Source organism: Mus caroli, unplaced genomic scaffold, assembly GCF_978045245.1.
Source record: "Mus caroli unplaced genomic scaffold, Mus_caroli_1 scaffold_9, whole genome shotgun sequence".
NCBI lineage: Eukaryota > Metazoa > Chordata > Mammalia > Rodentia > Muridae > Mus > Mus caroli.
In genome coordinates, this window is record NW_028227264.1 from 26424055 (window position 1) to 26442772 (window position 18718).

General features: G+C 38.3%; 1 protein-coding gene across 1 annotated transcript in view; it reads left to right on the forward strand.

The window, feature by feature from the left end:
- Themis (thymocyte selection associated) overlaps positions 1 to 18718 on the forward strand; it is a 224716-nt gene that overhangs the window by 189915 nt on the left and 16083 nt on the right. The gene's annotated exons all lie outside the window — the stretch shown is intronic.

The window sequence follows — 18718 nt, forward strand, 5'->3', positions numbered from 1 at the left end:
CATAAGGAGGCTAAGATCTCTGAAGTTGTTTGTACTAGTTGATGGATATGTCCACACTTACTTCTGAACTTTGGAGAAGACAGAATCATTGTCAATCATGTAGGAGTATTGCTTAAAGCAGTGGTACTGGGATTTTGTCTGGTCCTGTGTGTGTGTGTGTGTGTGTGTGTGTGTGTCTGCTGTAACAGTGTCTGTGCTGGGATTTTGTCTGGTCCTGTGTGTGTGTGTCTGCTGTAACAGTGTTTGTGCTGGGATTTTGTCTGGTCCTGTGTGTGTGTGTGTGTGTCTGCTGTAGCACTGTCTATGCTGGGATTTTGTCTGGTCCTGTGTGTGTGTGTCTGCTGTAACAGTGTCTGTGCTGGGATTTTGTCTGGTCCTGTGTGTGTGTGTCTGCTGTAACAGTGTCTGTGCTGGGATTTTGTCTGGTCCTGTGTGTGTGTGTCTGCTGTAACAGTGTTTGTGCTGGGATTTTGTCTGGTCCTGTGTGTGTGTGTGTGTGTCTGCTGTAGCACTGTCTATGCTGGGATTTTGTCTGGTCCTGTGTGTGTGTGTCTGCTGTAACAGTGTCTGTGCTGGGATTTTGTCTGGTCCTGTGTGTGTGTGTCTGCTGTAACAGTGTCTGTGCTGGGATTTTGTCTGGTCCTGTGTGTGTGTGTCTGCTGTAACAGTGTTTGTGCTGGGATTTTGTCTGGTCCTGTGTGTGTGTGTGTGTGTGTCTGCTGTAGCACTGTCTATGCTGGGATTTTGTCTGGTCCTGTGTGTGTGTGTCTGCTGTAGCACTGTCTATGCTGGGATTTTGTCTGGTCCTGTGTGTGTGTGTCTGCTGTAACAGTGTCTGTGCTGGGATTTTGTCTGGTCCTGTGTGTGTGTGTCTGCTGTAACAGTGTCTGTGCTGGGATTTTGTCTGGTCCTGTGTGTGTGTGTGTGTCTGCTGTAGCACTGTCTATGCTGGGATTTTGTCTGGTCCTGTGTGTGTGTGTGTGTCTGCTGTAACACTGTCTATGCTGGGATTTTGTCTGGTCCTGTGTGTGTGTGTCTGCTGTAACAGTGTCTGTGCTGGGATTTTGTCTGGTCCTGTGTGTGTGTGTCTGCTGTAACACTGTCTATGCTGGGATTTTGTCTGGTCCTGTGTGTGTGTGTCTGCTGTAACACTGTCTGTGTTCTCCTATATGCATCAGCCCTGTGTCAGGGAGGCACTGTCTCCTTGATGTCATCATTCTCTGGCTCTTAACAACCTTTCTGCCTCCATTGTACATAAACCTTGAGGGGAAAGATTTGATGCAGACATCCCATGTAGGGTCAAGTGCTCTGAAGTCTCTTCCTTTCTGCACACTGTCCAACTGTGAATCTCCTCCATAATTTCTTTCTACAGTAAGAAGAATCTTCTGATAAGGGTTAGTACTTTATGGATATAGCTATATGTCATTAGTAGTCATTATATCGCTATGTTGCTTTAGCAGAATAATGATTTTCTTCCAGGCCTCTGACCTAACTAATCTCAGGGTTTTTGTGTGTTTTATCAGAGTTAGGTATGGGCTCCTTCTAATGAAGGAAGTCTTATATATATTTTTAAAAAGTGAATGGCCACCTTCAAAGTTTTTGGCCCAGAATTGTACCTGTCTTGAAGAAATGCAGAGACAAAAATGGAGCAGAGGCTGAAGAAAAGGCCATCAATGACTGCCCAATGTGGGATCCATCCCATGTGCAGGCACCATACTCTGACAAGATTCCTGATTTCTTGTTGTGCTTGCAGACAGGAGCCTAGCATGAATGTTCTCTGAGGGGACCAGGAGGTGAGGCAACATTTGGGAAGTAAATAAATAAAATTAAAAAAGTGTTTGGTTATGCCTGTGGGTGATATTATGCAACTATTGCAGTAGTATGTTTTGCACATCACAGTGTAACACCTGACTGAGACAGATACAAGTACTCACAGCCAAGTATTGAACAAAGGTCAGGGACCCGAATGGAGTAGTTAGGGGAAGGATTAAAGGAGGCGAAAGGGGATGGGAATCCCATAGGAAGACCAACAGTGTCAACTAACCTGGGCCTCTGGGAGCTCCCAGAGACTGAGCCACCAACCAAAGAGCACACAGGGGCTGGTTCAAGGCCCCTGGCACATATGTTGCAGAGGACTGCCTTATTTGGCCTCAGTGGGAGAGGATGGGTCTAATCCTGAAGAAATTTGATGCCCCAGGGAAGGGGTATGTGGGTGTTGGGGGAAGTACCCTTTCAGAGGCAAAGGAGAATAGGGGGAAGAACTCTCTGAGGGAGGACCAGGAGGTGGGGCAACATTTGGGAAGTAAATGAATAAATTATAAAAAGTGTTTGGTTATGCCTATGTGTGATATTTATGCGACTATTGCAGTAGTATGTCTCCCACATCACAGTGGAGCTTGGTGAAATTAATGATCACCTTTCTTCTCCAGTTACCCACGAAGTGTCCTTCAGCATCAGGAGCCCTAATCAGAGTGTTCCAGTGAGGAGTAGAGATAAACAATATTTTAATTAGTAATAATTACTGCTTTATAATTTAGTTCTTATTTTGTTCTATTGCCTTACCTATGTTGTTCTACTGCATCAAGAAAATGATGGTGATGAACATCGAAATATTTTTCTTTTAAACCTGTGATCATTTAGTTTTGCCTTAGTCATCATTTCCTAGTTTTCAAAAAGTAAGATAAGCCCTCTTGTGACAAAAAGGGCAAACAAAGGCTTATTCACCTCACACCACATTAGGAGGTAAAGGATATAGAAGCCATAAAATGGGGAAAAAAAAGAATAACATGGATATAGGTCTGCAAGTCATTGGTTTTTAGACCTATGCGTTGGTTTGTTGTACTTTTAATACATGACTTTAAATAGGTGTTATTTATTTATACAGTATAGAGAAATAGCATGCTCTTTTTTTTTTTTTTACTTTCTTGTTATTAAAATGAGAATTTCAAAGCCAGGCAGTGGTGGCACATGCCTTTAATCCCAGCACTCGGGAGACAGAGGCAGGCAGATTTCTGAGTTCAAGGCCAGCCTGGTCTATAGAGTGAGTTCCAGGACAGCCAGGGCTACACAGAGAAACCCTGTCTTGGAAAAACAAACAAACAAACAAACAAACAAGAAAAGAGAATTTCAGATTAGATATAAAAGGTGCTGGATCTAAACACTCTTCCCTCATTAACTCCTTTAATATGCACTCAGAAATACTTTTATATATGGTGAGTCTGGCTATCCTGAACAATCTCATCTATATTATTGTAAATTTACAACTTTTCCCAGGGAATCTACATCTATTTGACTGGTGTATATATGGGGAAAACAGCTTCCTCTATTCTTCTAGATTCCTTGTCCAGGGGACATACTGAATCGATAAAAAGCAAATAAATAGGAGAAAAGGCCATAGTTAGTTAACATACTTGTGCACTGGAATCCATGAAATATGATATCTTAACAACAATGAGACACATTAAGTTTATATCTGGAATACAGAAGGAAATTTGGTACTCAATAAAGAAGCAAGCAAACAGAGTCCTGTTATGTAGATAAAAAGTCCTTGGGATAATAAAAAAAGTCTCAGAGCAATGTTCATTCTTCTCAGAAGAATAAATGATAGTTTGTTCTGAAGTTGTGTGGACCTCATCTTTTCCCTTGTGTTCATGAGTTAATCTTTCCTGGGTGATGAGATTATCTGGAAGGAGTCTCAGGAAGACTGACATAAGATCTGCATATATACAATTAAGCGCTCAGAAACAGCCTCTGCATGCACTGTTCATTCAGAAGCCTAAGGTCAAAGTCACTGGCTCAGCATGTCAGTTATGGAAGCTACATTGGTCAACCCCCCCACTACTGAAATATTGATTTCTTCAACAAGGAATACAGCAGTTTAATGGCTTTTTTTGTAGCTGAAAATCTTTAGACAGCATTCATGCTAGATGACTTCTCTAGCACTCCTTGGAAGTATCTTTGACCTTTTATTAAATAAACAAACACTATTATTCCACATGTAAAAGCAAACCATGCAGAGTAGCCCGGGACTAGTATCTTCACCCATTGATGCATATGATTTGGAAGAACTAGCCTGACAATTGTCACTCAGCACTTAGAGATTGGTAAATTCCATGACAGATTATCTCTGTCTTCATTTCAGTCCAGAGTCACTGGATCACAGGGTCTACAAGGCTAGCTTGTTCTTTCAGAAGACTCTTAGGATCTGCAAATGTGAACTCTGAAAACACTGTGTCCCCCCCCCCTTTTTTTTTTTTTTACAAAGACTTGAAGTTCTAACTGTATCACACACAGCTGGAGAAGAACCCATTGGTTTGTTTTGAATTACCAACAGGGCATCTGAACATTACAAAATGAGATAGTGTTAATATTTTGAGAATTTAAAGGAGTTTGTGTGCTATCTGTATTTGATGGGTTTCCTCTAGTGAACAGTCAGTATTAAATATAAATACTCACTGTGTATTTATATTACCTACTTGCCACAGATTTCTTTTTCATTGACAGGCATTGCTCCATTCAGATCCAATATGCCAATATGAAGATTTTTTGTTGTTGTTGTTGTTGTTGTTGTAGGATAATTTGGAAACTGATGCTTGGTACCAGCATGTTAGTTTACTTGAGTTCAAAGTTAGGTCAGGTTCTCTAAGATGGAGTTTGAACTAAAAAATTTGGTCTCTCAGTATCACTTATCTAATTTCCAAGTAAACATTACATCTTCTTTTCCTTGTCTAATTGTTTTCCTTTTTTATTTTATTTTATTTTATTTTATTTTATTTTATTTTTTATTTCATTTACATTTCCAATGCTATCCTAAAAGCTCCCCACCCGCTCCCCCACCCATTTCCCCACCCACCCACTCCCACTTCTTGGCCCTGGCATTCCGCTGTACTGAGGCAGATAAAGTTTGCATGATCAATGGACCTCTCTTTCTGAAGATGGCCGACTAGGCCATCTTCTGATACATATGCAGCTGGAGACACGAGCTCCAGGGGGTACTTGGTAGTTCATAATGTTGTTCCACCTATAGGGTTGCAGATCCCTTTAGCTCCTTGGTTACTTTCTCTAGCTCCTCTATTGGGGGGGAGGGGGTCCTGTGATCCATCCAAGAGCTGACTGTGGGCATCCACTTCTGTGTTTGCTAGGCCCCGGCATAGTCTCACAAGATACAGCTACATCTCGATCCTTTCGAAGATTTTTTTAAAACTGGAATTTTCACAAACAATATTGACTGACATTTTCTCTCAAGGTATACACACTTTTGAACAAATGTCATAGTGTGTTATATGGGTCTAATGTGGTAGGACTGTAGCCACTTTGGTTATACAATTTTATCTTTCAAATGACGCTGGCTTACATCCAATCCTGCATGGCAAAGTCATTAAGATGTTCAGCTGAGCATTTTGTTTCAGCCACTGTCTCCTGGCCTTATTTCTTCCTAATCTTGAACACTCTAATTGTTTTGAGAAAAGATACATACTTGATTCGTTGTTCACAGCCAGTGCTGCTTAGCTTTGCACTTAACCACCTTCATGCTTTGCAATATAAGAATTTCTAGTCTTGTTACTTTTGCCCATGACTTGCTTACATAGTCTTTGATCTGTCACCTTTTCTTGGTCTTACAACAGAGCCTTACCTCTTGGAAATGGGATTTTATGAAACACATGCTAGCTTGAATTATAATTAAACTGCACTTTGCTTTGGTCAAATCTTCCCTTGCTACCTTTCCGTTCCTCCATTTTGGAATGGGAATGTTTATTCTGTGCTAGTGTGACAATTATATTTTGATTTTATGGGGCTCATAGGATTTAGTTCTAAGTCTCAGAAGAGACTAGACAATGTTGAAGCTATTAAAGGACATAGGGACTTAGGAAGTTGGATTGGCTGCATTTTGGATATGAGAAAGACACAATCATGGTTAGTTTTCATTGCATGTGAGGACATTTGAAATCACCTAAGATAAACACCTATGGATATGTTTAGAGAGAATTCTCCAAAATGGTTCATTTGGGGGAATTATTATTAATATTGACTGTGGGTGATGCTAGGGTAGAAGATGAACAAAAGCAAAAAGAAGACATGAACATGAACTATTTGTCTTTCTGCTTTCTAACTATAGATATAATGCTGACCCACCACCGTACTTTCCCTTCTGTGCCTTCCTACCACAATGGACGACATCTCTTCTTAAAGTGAGAGGGGAAAAAAAAAACAACAAACACCTCTCCTTTATAAGAAAAAGTCCAGCTATCTTGTTTACAACCTTGGTCTCTACCTTTTTCAAAAATTTCCATACTGTGGCTTCTTCTTTGCTTCAGAGAAATATTGAGTCAAGTCCTCTAAGAACACAGGCAAGTGTCATACAACCCTTGTGCTGATCACCAACATCCAACCTAGGATTTATGAAACATTTTTTGAAACCCAGTGGATGTTTCATTACTTTGTATTTAAGTCTTGATCTCATGTTTTAGGAGAAAAACATTCTTTATATATCAGTTTTACTTAAAATAGAAAAAAATTAAGAACACCTAAAAATTAAATAGATTTCGTGATGTGTCTTCATGTACTCAACCCTTAACTTCACCCACTCTCAGGCCAAAGCCAACTTTGTTCCAGCATATTCTTTATTATACCTGGGGTGTATAAGAAATAAGTCAAACACATTTCATTTAGTGTCATCAATAAATTCTTCTTTTAAGGGTAACTCTAAAAGGCAGGCATATTTAAAGCAAACAATTCAATAGCATAGGTGAAGCATTAGCAACATTACTTATCAAAATCATCAAGAATCTCGCTGGGCGTGGTGGCCTTTAATCCCAGCACTCAGGAGACAGAGGAAGGCGAATTTCTGAGTTCGAGGCCAGCCTGGTCTACAAAATGAGTTCCAGGACAGCCAGGACTATACAGAGAAATATCCTGTCTCAAAACACCAAAAAAAAAAAAAAAAAAAAAAAAAAAAAGAATCAGGTAAAGACACACATTTGCCTAGCTGACTCACAAAATGTTTTTTGTTGTTGTTGTTGTTTTTGTTCAAACCATGATCTAAATTATTCATATACTGCAACTGACTTGCATCAACTTATGTCCTGTCTTTTTATACTTTTGCTTTTGGAGAGTGGATCACATATACCACTGTGTACATGAAAAAGTTAAAGGGCAATTTGTGGGAGTTGATCCTCTCCATCATTTAAGTTCCTGGGGTCAGAGTCATGTTTCTGAGTTTGGTGATAAGATACATTTCCCGTTGAACTGCTGGAGGTCAGCTCTGGCTAGAGACTATGAACTGATATTGAGGCTGAACCATCTTGCTGGCCCCTAACTTTATGTCTTTTTGAATGCATACTTCCTTCTATTTTTTTCCTCAGTATGTTGAAAGCTAAAGGATATTTTCTGTAGAGGAGGACACAGCATGGGTTTTGTTGATTATATTCCTGTGGCTGCAGGTGAACATGGTTTGGAATGGCAGTCACATAGTGATTCGTGGTGAAATGAATGAAGTGGTGTTTTTTTTTAGGATCCTTTGTTATCCCACACTGAACTAGCATGTGTTCAAAGCCTGACCCGAGGGCAAGCATCTGCACAAAGTGTTCTCTTCCTTTTTCCCTGTACATTTGTCATTTAATTTCAAGGCTTGATAGTCAGACTGTTTACTTAGGAAGAATACTACCAGTGTTGTATGTTTCTGTGGAGGTTACAAATGCATGAATGCCTGCCTTCCTTCCTGTCTTCATCCCCCCCCCCGCCCCGCCATCTTCCCCATCTTCCTCGTATTTATCTTCCTACTCCCCCTTCCTCTTCCTCCTCCTCCTCCTTTATAGCCATTGATCATAGCTATATAACAGTAGAACAGTACTGTTTTCTAGGTCTTGGTTTTATTTCCACATATTCAGTGTCTTTCTAGCTAGGGCATATAACAACATACACTACTGATCTCAAGGGATTATATTTATTATAGATTCAATTAATCTAATGAAATAAAAATTATAATAAGGGTATTTTACATGAAATTAAACTAGATAAAATGAACAAGTATTTATTTTAAATCACCAAAATCAACCTGTAGATTTAAGATGATAGAAACATTGTTAAGAAGTGAAAGACAAGCTCCAGAAGAGAGTGTTTGAAAATAGCTAAGGAGTACCAAAATAACTTTTTTTCAGAGTATATATAGAATTTGTACTAATCAGTAAGAAAAACCACAGACAGCTTGATAGAGAAAGTGAACAAGATGCTCAAATCCTTACTATGCAAAAGGCTGTGCTATTTAGATTGGATTGTCTCCTTCAGTGTATTGAAACTATTTAGTAAGTGAGCACACATGTTTCCAGAGAAGAGTGACTCAGGAGAAAGCCCTCCCTTGAATGAGTGATGCATTAAATAGGGACCAAGACATACTAAAATATGAAAAAAATTAGAAAACCAGTGAGAACAAGAATTTTCTCTTGCTATATCTTGTCAGACACCATGTGAACTATTTCAGTCTGCAATACCCTTCATTTTACAAAAAAAAAAAAAAATGTAGCATCGAATGATGTGAGCAAATTAAACCTTGCCCTCCTTACGTTGGTGCTCAGGTATTTGTCACAGAGTCAAAAAGTCTAAGTAATGCTCTGTGTATTCAGAATAGTTACTTGTGGCAACCCACATAACACTGTTTAATTTCTACAGTCAGCTAGGAAATACAAACTAAAATCAGGAGGCGGTAACACCAGCACTTCAGAACCTATAGGAGTTTTCAATAGCCTGAGAGTTGCAAATCTCTGAAAGAGTATGGAGACACTGAACTTTCACAACTCATGAGTGAGGTACTCTAGGAAAATGTTGTGCCAGATTTACAAAACTGGCCATACATGACCAAGTGAGGACACACTATATTTATTACTTTGCTCATTGATATGAAAAGTCACACCAGAAAGCAACTTAAAAGATGAGGAGCTTCTTTTGGTTCTTTGTCTATAAGGATGAAATCCATTATGGAGAAAACATGACTAATTACCCATATCTTGGGACATCAGGAAACAGAAAAGGAGGGATGCTGGTGCTCAGCTCAGTCCCCACCTTTACCTCAGTCTGGACCACAAGCCATGCAATGATGCCACCCATATTCAGAGTGAGTTTTTCTTCCCCTAATCTTCTATGGAAAATTCCTCACAGACTTACCCAAACATGTGGCATTGCTATGTTGTTGATAATAGAAATTAACCGTCATTGATTCTTACAGAAATATGCACAAGTGTTCACCTAGCAGAAAAGCATAAAAGAAGAGAAACAGAAATGTTTAGAGAAGTATCATTTGTAAAAGGTAAAATTAGAAACAACCCAAACAGTCTTAAGTTTATATTTGGCATGTTCAGTCATGGAATATCCTATGTTGTAGATAAAAAGTAAGAACCCAACCAGAAAACAGAACATACAGTGTAATTCAAAGTGAATGGAGTTCAATAATGAAAATAAACTATGTTAGGACAATGGTTTGCTTTGGAGAGAAGGACTGAAATTGCACTGAAGCATGGGGGAGACACCAGGGCCTTAATATTCCATTTCCAGGTTGCAGATGTGGAGTAGTAGTTCCATAGGTGAATTTGATTTGTATTGGGTCATTGCGCCATGTTTCTCTTACTAACTCATTGAAAGTAAATAAAGTTATAAATTGTACTTATATGTGAAATAAAGCTTTTTTTTGTTTCAAAAACAGAAAATAGATATTTTTCTCACATTTCTGGTATTTCTTTATTAGTTACATTAGAAAGGAAAAAAGATGAATTTATTATGCTCATCAAAATCTCAGCCAAAATTTGAAATTATAAACAAGAATGAAAGGAAGCTTTCAAACACTCTTATGTGATAATGCACTTCACCACATTTTACTCTATTATTTGATGTTATTCTTTGACAAAATTCAGATTATTATAATTAATGATATGTATTTACGCAATAAGAATAGAAAGATAATTGTCTATAATTTTCCATTGTTTAAAATTCTTATTGTTAATCCAAGGCTTTGCTACATTTAAAATTTAGAAAAATAATGTTAACTCTTTTGAGTCTTTAAAAATTGGAGTTAAAATGTTATATATTACTAGGTACACTATTGATTACTAAAAATAGCTAAAATAATACAAAGAATCAATGTAGTGACATGCTAGGACCATTTGTTGTTGCTGTTGTCATTAATTTGTCTGTTTGAAAAATTAGCTATAAAGATGTTTACAAAATTTTGAAGATCTCACTATACAACATCTGTATCCATCCTAGAATGACATTGAGTACTTAATAAGCTCAAAATAAATGTAAGTTATTATTTGTTGGAAACATAACTCATCAAGAGAGGATATATATATATAATTTATAACCATTATATATAATATATAATATTATATATATAACCATTTTATATATAACCATTTATATATATATATATATATATATATATATATATATATTATTTCTAACCATTTGTAAAAGTTTCCAAATAATTAAAGTGTACTCTAAAGCCGCCAACTAAAATATCAAAGAGGTCTTTTATAAGCCTGTGTGATGTGTACAAACACTGGAGAAGATGTTGTCAGTGTAGCAGTGTAGCATCTGGATAGGCAATGAGCACATCACTCTGCAGACCCAGCAGAGCAGGAAAGAAGAGTCAGCAAACAGCAACAAAAGGGCAGCATTACTAAAGTCAGGACCAAGCCAGTGAGGGCTTAGAGGAGGAGGAGGGTCAGTGGGTGTCAAAACTGTAAGAAAAGTTGTTGATTTGGGATGTCAGGAGGAGAGAGGCATAGGAAAACCATAATCCAGGGAAGAGGCACTCACTTTAGAAAGTGGCCGGAGCACTTTGTGAGCCAGGAATTGGGGGACCTTTGTCTGAGAAAACAACAAAATGTCTTTCCACCCCAGAGTAAGCACCAAGGAAAGAAACAGAAAACAAATCCACTCATGTTAGCTGGGAGAAACTATGAGTTGACCTAGGGTCACTTACATGAAGGGGAATGGTGGGTTACTTGCAGGATATGGGCGTTTGATGAGCTCCTACATAACTGAATGCAAACGATCTATTTCTTCATCAAAAGTTACAGGTCAGTATATTGTCGGGGAGGGCAGAGGGCTCAGGAACCCTCTCTCCTTTAGTAACCATTATCAATCATAATCTGACAGAGCGGACTGGCCTTGAGACAGCTGCTGTGCCACCTCCCCTAGCCTCTCATCCCCCATGACAGAAAGAGATCAGGCTCAATCTTGGGCAGAAGTCCTTTGAGTATTACTGCTGAAGTTCAAGAGGCCAGAGGATAGATCTACACAACAGTACTTGATGTGCCAGTGTGGGTTGATACCCAGGGATGGGCCTCCCCTTTCTCAGAGGAGAAGGAGACAGGAGTGGGGAAAGGGGCATGTGAGGGAGGAACTGGAAGGAAATTTGGGGATGCAATCTGGATGTAAAGTGACTGGCTAAATAAATAAATGGAAAAAAATGTCCTACTGTATTTGCCTATCACCATAGGGGTAAAAAAGAGAGATAGGGAAGATGGAAAAATATGGTAATTGATTCCAGATCATCTCAACTTATTAAGTAATTAAGTAGGATTTTAACTCCAAGGATTTCTAGATTGCTATGATTATGTGTTTGATAAGAGGAATGGGTCTGACATCTCTTACCTTACAAGAAAATAAAACAGATCCAGAGATAAGTGAGGATAGAGTTGTTAACAGAGACTTACATCGGAGACAAGTTGTAAATTGTAAAACATTGGAGTTGGTGAGAGAAAACTGAGAGATTGGCAAATAATGGATGGAATAGAAGCTGAGGCTCTTGTAATCGCCACAAATCAGCCACTGGCATGCAGCTTCAGAGAGGCCTGGGAGGAGAAGTGAGATGGGGAGACAGTAGATAAGAATTGAGGATGGAAGGGAAGCGCAGTGTTAGCAGAAGTGTGCATGAACCATAGAGCAGCAGGCTGCCATAGAGCCAAGATTTCGAGAATGAGAAAATTCTAAATAATAAAGACTACATTCCATAGGTTTAAAACACACCACAACAGCAGAGACATAGAACCTAAAGAGGCCCCCTCCTGTCACCAGGCAGGATCCCCAGTGGAAGGATAAGGACACCAATCTACCCACAAAACTTTCGACCCCAAATTTGTCCTGTCTAAAAGAAATGCATGAATAGAGCAGAGAACAAAGGAATGGCCAACCAATAACTGGCCTGACTTGAAACCCATCCCATGGGCAAGCACCAATCCCTGACATTAGTGGTGGTACTCTGTTACACCTCTCAAGGCCAGTCCTAGCAAAACTGAATCTGTTTGTGGGATAGAGATGTTGCTCGGTTGGTAGGGTTCCTGCCTAGCCCACAGGCAGTCCCAGGTTGGTTCACAGCACTACATGAATCAGGCATTGTCCTGCACATGTATAATTTCAGCACCTGCAGGACAGAGTCAGAAGGATTTGGAGTTCAAGGTCATGTGACTACATATGTGACTGCATAGTGAACTCAATACCAGACTCAGATGTGTGAGACTCTGCCACAAAAATAAACAAGCAACAAAGAAAAGAGCTACTGTGTGCAAAAACCAACCTCAAGAGCAGAGTCTATGTGAAGTGGCAGACAGCAGCTTGCTGAGACCTCACCTTATGTTGGCCACTTAAGTCATTCACGAGCTTTTTAATTTTGGCAACATTTTAGTACAAGGATGCTGCTTAGCATTTCTAGAGTGTGAATGCTTGACTAGAGTTGGAATATATCATACTCATCAGAACTGTTCCTAGCTCAAACAACTAAGTGACATTGTTTTAAATGGTTGCTACTTTCTGTTCTCTGCTTTTTAGAGGTTCTTGTGAAAGGGTATATTTTAGTTCTCAGAAAGTTAAAATGTAATTTTTAAGAAACAAATTCAAAATAATTTCACTGGCTTCAGACCTATTATTGAGCACACCACAGCTCTCATCTGGCATCTGCTGCATGGTTGACTCTGCTGGACACTGTTTAAATTCAAAACTAATTTCACCCCAAACAAATTAAACCTAAATTCACATTGTTTTTATACCATTGTAGTTTCTGTTTCTTGATTTCTAAATAAGATGATTTGCCTGTTCTTAGCCACCAATTACACTCCCAGAACCCAAGAGTTATGATTTGTCCATTAAAACAGAAACTACGTGACCATAGCCATGCAAACCAATTACTTTAAGATTTGCAGAAAAGGAAAATAAGGAAGAAGGAAAAAGAATTGTCTGTGCACCAAGAGCAACTGCAGTGTTTATGACACTAACAGCTTAAGTAAGCTGAGTTGGCGTCTGCAAGAGAGATGCTTGCCACACTTGCAAGAAAGCAGAAAATGCTTTTGCAAGCTTTTCTAATACATGGTGACAAATATCACTGAAAGCTGTAGGGTTTCTCACTCATCTCTCTAAGGATAACAATTGTCTAAATTAGCTATCTATCCTGCTCTTTACAACAGAAATGGGGTTGGTTAAGTAGTGCTTCTAGTAGTTATGCCATCTTCAGCTAAACTCACAGATCTTTATAGAAGTAGGCAGAATGATTGAACTGTTCAGATTTATAATATGCTCTTGAAATGTGTCTTTGGAAATGGGTATTTAAAACAGCCTTAATGACAAGTTGAAAGGTTTTATCTATGAGAACATGGTAAGATGTTTATTATAGGAGGCATGATAAGATTTTCCAATCAAAGCGGCTGATGAGATGGCTTTGCTTGGATCTAGTTGCAGCCAGTCTTGGAGGACGGGGTGGCCTTTGAAGGGATGGGATGGAGGCTGTTATCTCTTATCAGGGCAACATAACCAAGAGGTACCCAAATCTTCATTTTCTAAAGATCAATGGTTTCTTCTTTGATCCAAGAGAAAGGATTGGAGACACAGAAACCCTTTTAAATGCCTGATTAAAGGAACAGTGCCAAGTAAATTGGGTCTGAGAAGAGTTCAGTGTCAACATATATGCATCCATGGCTGTTTATGAAGCTTCTGACCAGCAGGGTCAGAGCCCAGCTCGTGTACTCAAAGCTTGAGGAGCTCTGGGCCTGCAGGGTTCTAGATGCCAGCACAATGTCCCACCTGAGGAAGCTGTAAACAGAGGCTGGAGGAAAAGGTGGAAATTAGCTTCTGATGTCCGATGTCAGGAGTAAGACCTGTCACATGTGGCCTCAGTGGACTCCCCATAACAACATAAAGAAGAAAGGAATTGAAAGGTGCAAAATGACAGCTTCTTCTTCTTCTTTTTTTTTTTTTAAGTAAGGCAGCTCAAATGCACCTTTTCCCACGAGTATGAGAGAAAATATATTCTGTGCAGAGAAAGGGGTCAGTAATTCTATGTGTATAATTATATGAAACCTTAGAATATTGTCTGAAAGAGAGGATGATATGGATGGTCAGATTTAGATTAGTTTTCACAGTTTGTGTTCCTTCTTGTTTAAATCCCTTCCCCAGAAAAATCAAATTACATCAGAGTCTCATAATGTAGAATGAGAAACTTCTTGCTGTTTTCATCCATTTGGTAATCGATATTATTTATTGAGCTGACGCCTGATGACCAAGGAGAATACACAAATAAAGGTACAAGACCAAGGAGAAAAATTACTTTTGGCTTCCATATTCTTAATTGTTTTTCTTAATTTAATAATATCTCTGGTCATTAACTTATTTGTCGTCATTCAGACAGAAATTAAACAAGAAACCCTCACATAAGAGGGTGAAGAAGTTTACGTGGAGGCCTGCATCCACTTCTCTCAAATTTTGTGGCCATCAGGACATGAATGGCAGGTGTCTGTCTGTTACAGTTGGAGTCTCAGAACTAGTGTTCTCCTAAGAACCAGTGTTTCTCTGGAAGATGGTGTCACTTGAGCATAGCACAATAATAGGATCAAAGTTAGTAAAGAAATCCCCAAATATTACCAGACATTTCTTCAGAGTTACTGCTTAAGTTTACTTTCTAAATAGAAATAGTCGAGATGTTCCTACACAGTGACTGTTTATGAATGCTGAGAAGGTGGTTTCTTTAAGAACACATCTGTTTGGAGAGGATTGCTCTTTTATAAGGGTGTTATCTTCTGGCCCTTGAGGATATTGCATGAACATACAGCCTGCCTACATATAAATAATTAAAGGTAAGAATAAGTCTTTAAAATATAAAAAGGAACAGCATCAGAAGTCATATAATGGTCCTTTAGTATCACCAATTAGGATTCTTATGTCTAGAAATTCCACAGAACAACTTAATTTTGATTGTGCAACTATGGAGCTTAAAAAAAAAAAAAAAAAAAAAAAAAGCCTGATGCATGTCATTCCAAACGCCAATTCATCTATTCTTGTCACACATTTTCATTCTGTAAGTTTCCTCTGTACTCCATCTTCAATTTGAAGGTTCAGTATCTAAACAGTGACAAAGAGTGACCCCCCCATTTTTGTTTCATCTACCAGGCAATTATCTAATATCCTGGGTTCTGTTTTCACACTCAGTTATAGATTCTTGCTTTATCTAACATAACTGTCATTTTCACTTTAATTTCTATAGGTAGTTGACCAGTGTAATTTGAATCAGAGATATAAAGGATAGTATATAATCGTCTGTCTTTCAATGATGCAATAATTAGCATGCTTAAAAACTCAGAATTTTAAATAAATATTTGATAGACAAAATGAAGGACTGGGGTAGAGAAAAACTTTCTTCTAATGAGGAGACACTTAGGATGTTGAATGAGATGTTCTACATATGAATGCCACTCAGAATTTTGTCCATAGTAAGATGGGATGGGGAAATAGCAATCCAGAATTCATGGTAATTAGAGATTAGTAGGCAAATAATGGAAACGAGAAGAGATGTGTTCTACAGCTAGATGGTGGGCATATGAAAGCAGCAGCAAGTGAGAGCCAGGGATGATCAACCCAAGGATAACCTGAAGGCAATGACCATCATTTAAAGTAAATGAGTCTCCAGTGCCCCTGTAGCCAGTGTACGAAGGTAGAAGCTGTGTTCTGAAAGAAAGTTTAATATATAGTGAAATTTGTGAGCCACGAAGGAAGAGAGAAAGTCAGAGTAAAATGATTTGTTAATCATGAAAAAGGACAGAAGAGAGAGCCAAGGGTTAATAGAACGCAAGCAGGCAATGAAGAAATAACAGTGTGGGAACTTCATCGTGGCAGAAAATAAATAGTAATGTATGATGTAGGAACAAGACTTGTGGCACCAAAACAGTAGAGGTTGGGATTGGGCCAGTGATTCATGAACCACACAGACCCTTTGAGGGTCCATGCTGGAGACAGGACATGGATATGAATAAGGTAAAGAGTTGGAAAATCGCACACAGCTCATCCGGAGGAGACTGTGCTTAGGCTCTTTCAGCAGATGTACATTACTAATTTATGAAATTCTAATGTATTTCTAAAATAGATATCTAAGTCTACAAATGTTTGCATCAAGAAACTCATATAAAGGTATAATTGCTGGCACATCTGAATCAGGTGGCTATTTTCTCCCATAGTGGCTTTATGACAAAGTTCTCTAATAATACCTAAAATGTCTTCTTTAGTATTTGGATTATAGCATAGCATTTATAATTACCACAAACTGCAGATTTTGATCCATAGTTTTATTTATTTGTTTGTTTAAATCCTTGGAAGCACTAGTTTACTTGTTTTGTGGGTGTCTGAGAGAAGAAGGAGAGGAAATGCTCTGTGCCACAGAGTACATGTGGGGGTCTGAGCACGACTTACAGGGTTCAGGTCTCAGCTTAGGGTTTGTTTTTTTTTTTTATGGTTTGTGAATGAGTCAAATACCAACTAGTCAAATATGAGCTTGTGGGTGCCAGGGATCAAACTCAGGTCATCAAGTTCCTCAGGCAAATGCCTTTGTCCACTCAGTGACCCCTCAACTGTTTAATGTTATCAGTTGAATTTGGTATGAAAAAAAAATCCAGCTATTTTTGCCCATTCATCTAGTTTATTGCTCAGTATGGGGAATTTATTTTTTAATTTCTACCTTGACATTAATATATTTTCAAAAGCATGTAATTCAACAATCAAGAAGGTATGTACATGCTGAATATTGTTCTTTTCAAATATCGTATGATGACACTAGTAGGCTTGGCAATAGACATTATTATTACTGGTGTATATATTTTTGGCTTGTGAGCAAGTGGAATATATGCACTATGATGATAAGTAGTTAAATGTGCTATTCGTAATCAGAATGATCCTTTGATTTATCCCTGGCAATACCACTAAAAAGCTATCCGTTGATATTAGAAGGGGACTCGAGAATTATCTGTGCATGCTTGCCATATTATTTTATTCTCTCATTAGGTATTTTGAGATATTATATATGACAAGTCTGAGGCTGTCATATATTTGCTTTGTCACACAGCACTGTTTGGGATAGATGTTGGTTGAATGAAACAGTTATCACTGCACGGTATTACATGACTACCAGAAAAAAAAAAGCATGGCATGTAATTGAAATCACATTTAATGGGTTCACGAAGTTGTAGGGTTGAGCCAACATGAGTTGGTTTATACTGGTCTAAACTCGTGTACCCTAAGTATCCTGGACTCCTTTAGCTGTGTCTTACCTCAGCTTAGACAATTTGGTAACCCGCCTAAACTACAGCTCATGGTCTGCTTCCCTTATACAAGCTTGAACCTGTCTCATTGCTTAATGAAAATGCAGGCATGAACAAATAAACAATAGTGTTATTATCTCTTAAGCCTCCAGGTGTGTCAATATCCTGTTGGTTCAAAAGAAGCCATGTGGGCAAGCCAAAAGTTAAAACAGTAGGGCATTTTAAAATTGAACACAAAGGACTCTGATAAATAAAAGTGCAACAGATGTGTAGCCATCAGTGTGATCATTATTCTGTACTGACAGACAGAACCAATGACTAGCTAATTTTAACTAAAAATCTGCTAATATTTTATAGTTATAGTCAAATTAATAAGCTTCTATTCTGAATTTGATAAAGAAACAAAGGGCTGAAGTTTAATTTCCCCCTTAGGTATTTCTTAGATTTGGGATCATAACTGTTGTATCTTTTGAAGTATGCAATATGTCAGTATACTGTCAAACATTATAACATTTCCTATGTATGATAAGTTGCAGGGGCCCATTGATGCTGGGCCTTAATAATTCATCAGTATGATGTATTATTATTCTCAAATTGGCCAGAGAATGTTGTCAAATTTGCAAACTGTTGAATAAAATGTGTATAAATTTAGAGGCGATGTTAAGATTTCTTCTAAATAAAGCATAGAAACAACTGTGGCAAGATGGCTTAGTGGGTGAGAACACATGATATTCTCCTAGAAAGCCTGGGTTTTATTCTCAGCAGACACATGAAATTTCACAACTGTACCTCTAGTTCAAGGGGATCTAATGTCATTTTTTAGCCTCCTTAGGCAATATGCATGCAAGTGGTACACGTACATGCATACAGGCAAAACACCTGTAATATACATAAAATTTAAAAATAATAACAAGCTCACAAAAGAATAATACAGAATTGATACATAATTATGTGATATATGATAAAGTACTGGATTGTCTGACTATGCTGGGAACAACTGGGTAGGAATGTTCTACATGTAAAATATTTTATAAACTACACATGGAAAAAGTAATACATATAAATAGTTTTGGAAGATAACTGTCTCTTCTATAACAACTTTTTATTCTACTCAGCTGGCTACCTCAAAACTTGCACACTTAGATTATTAAAAT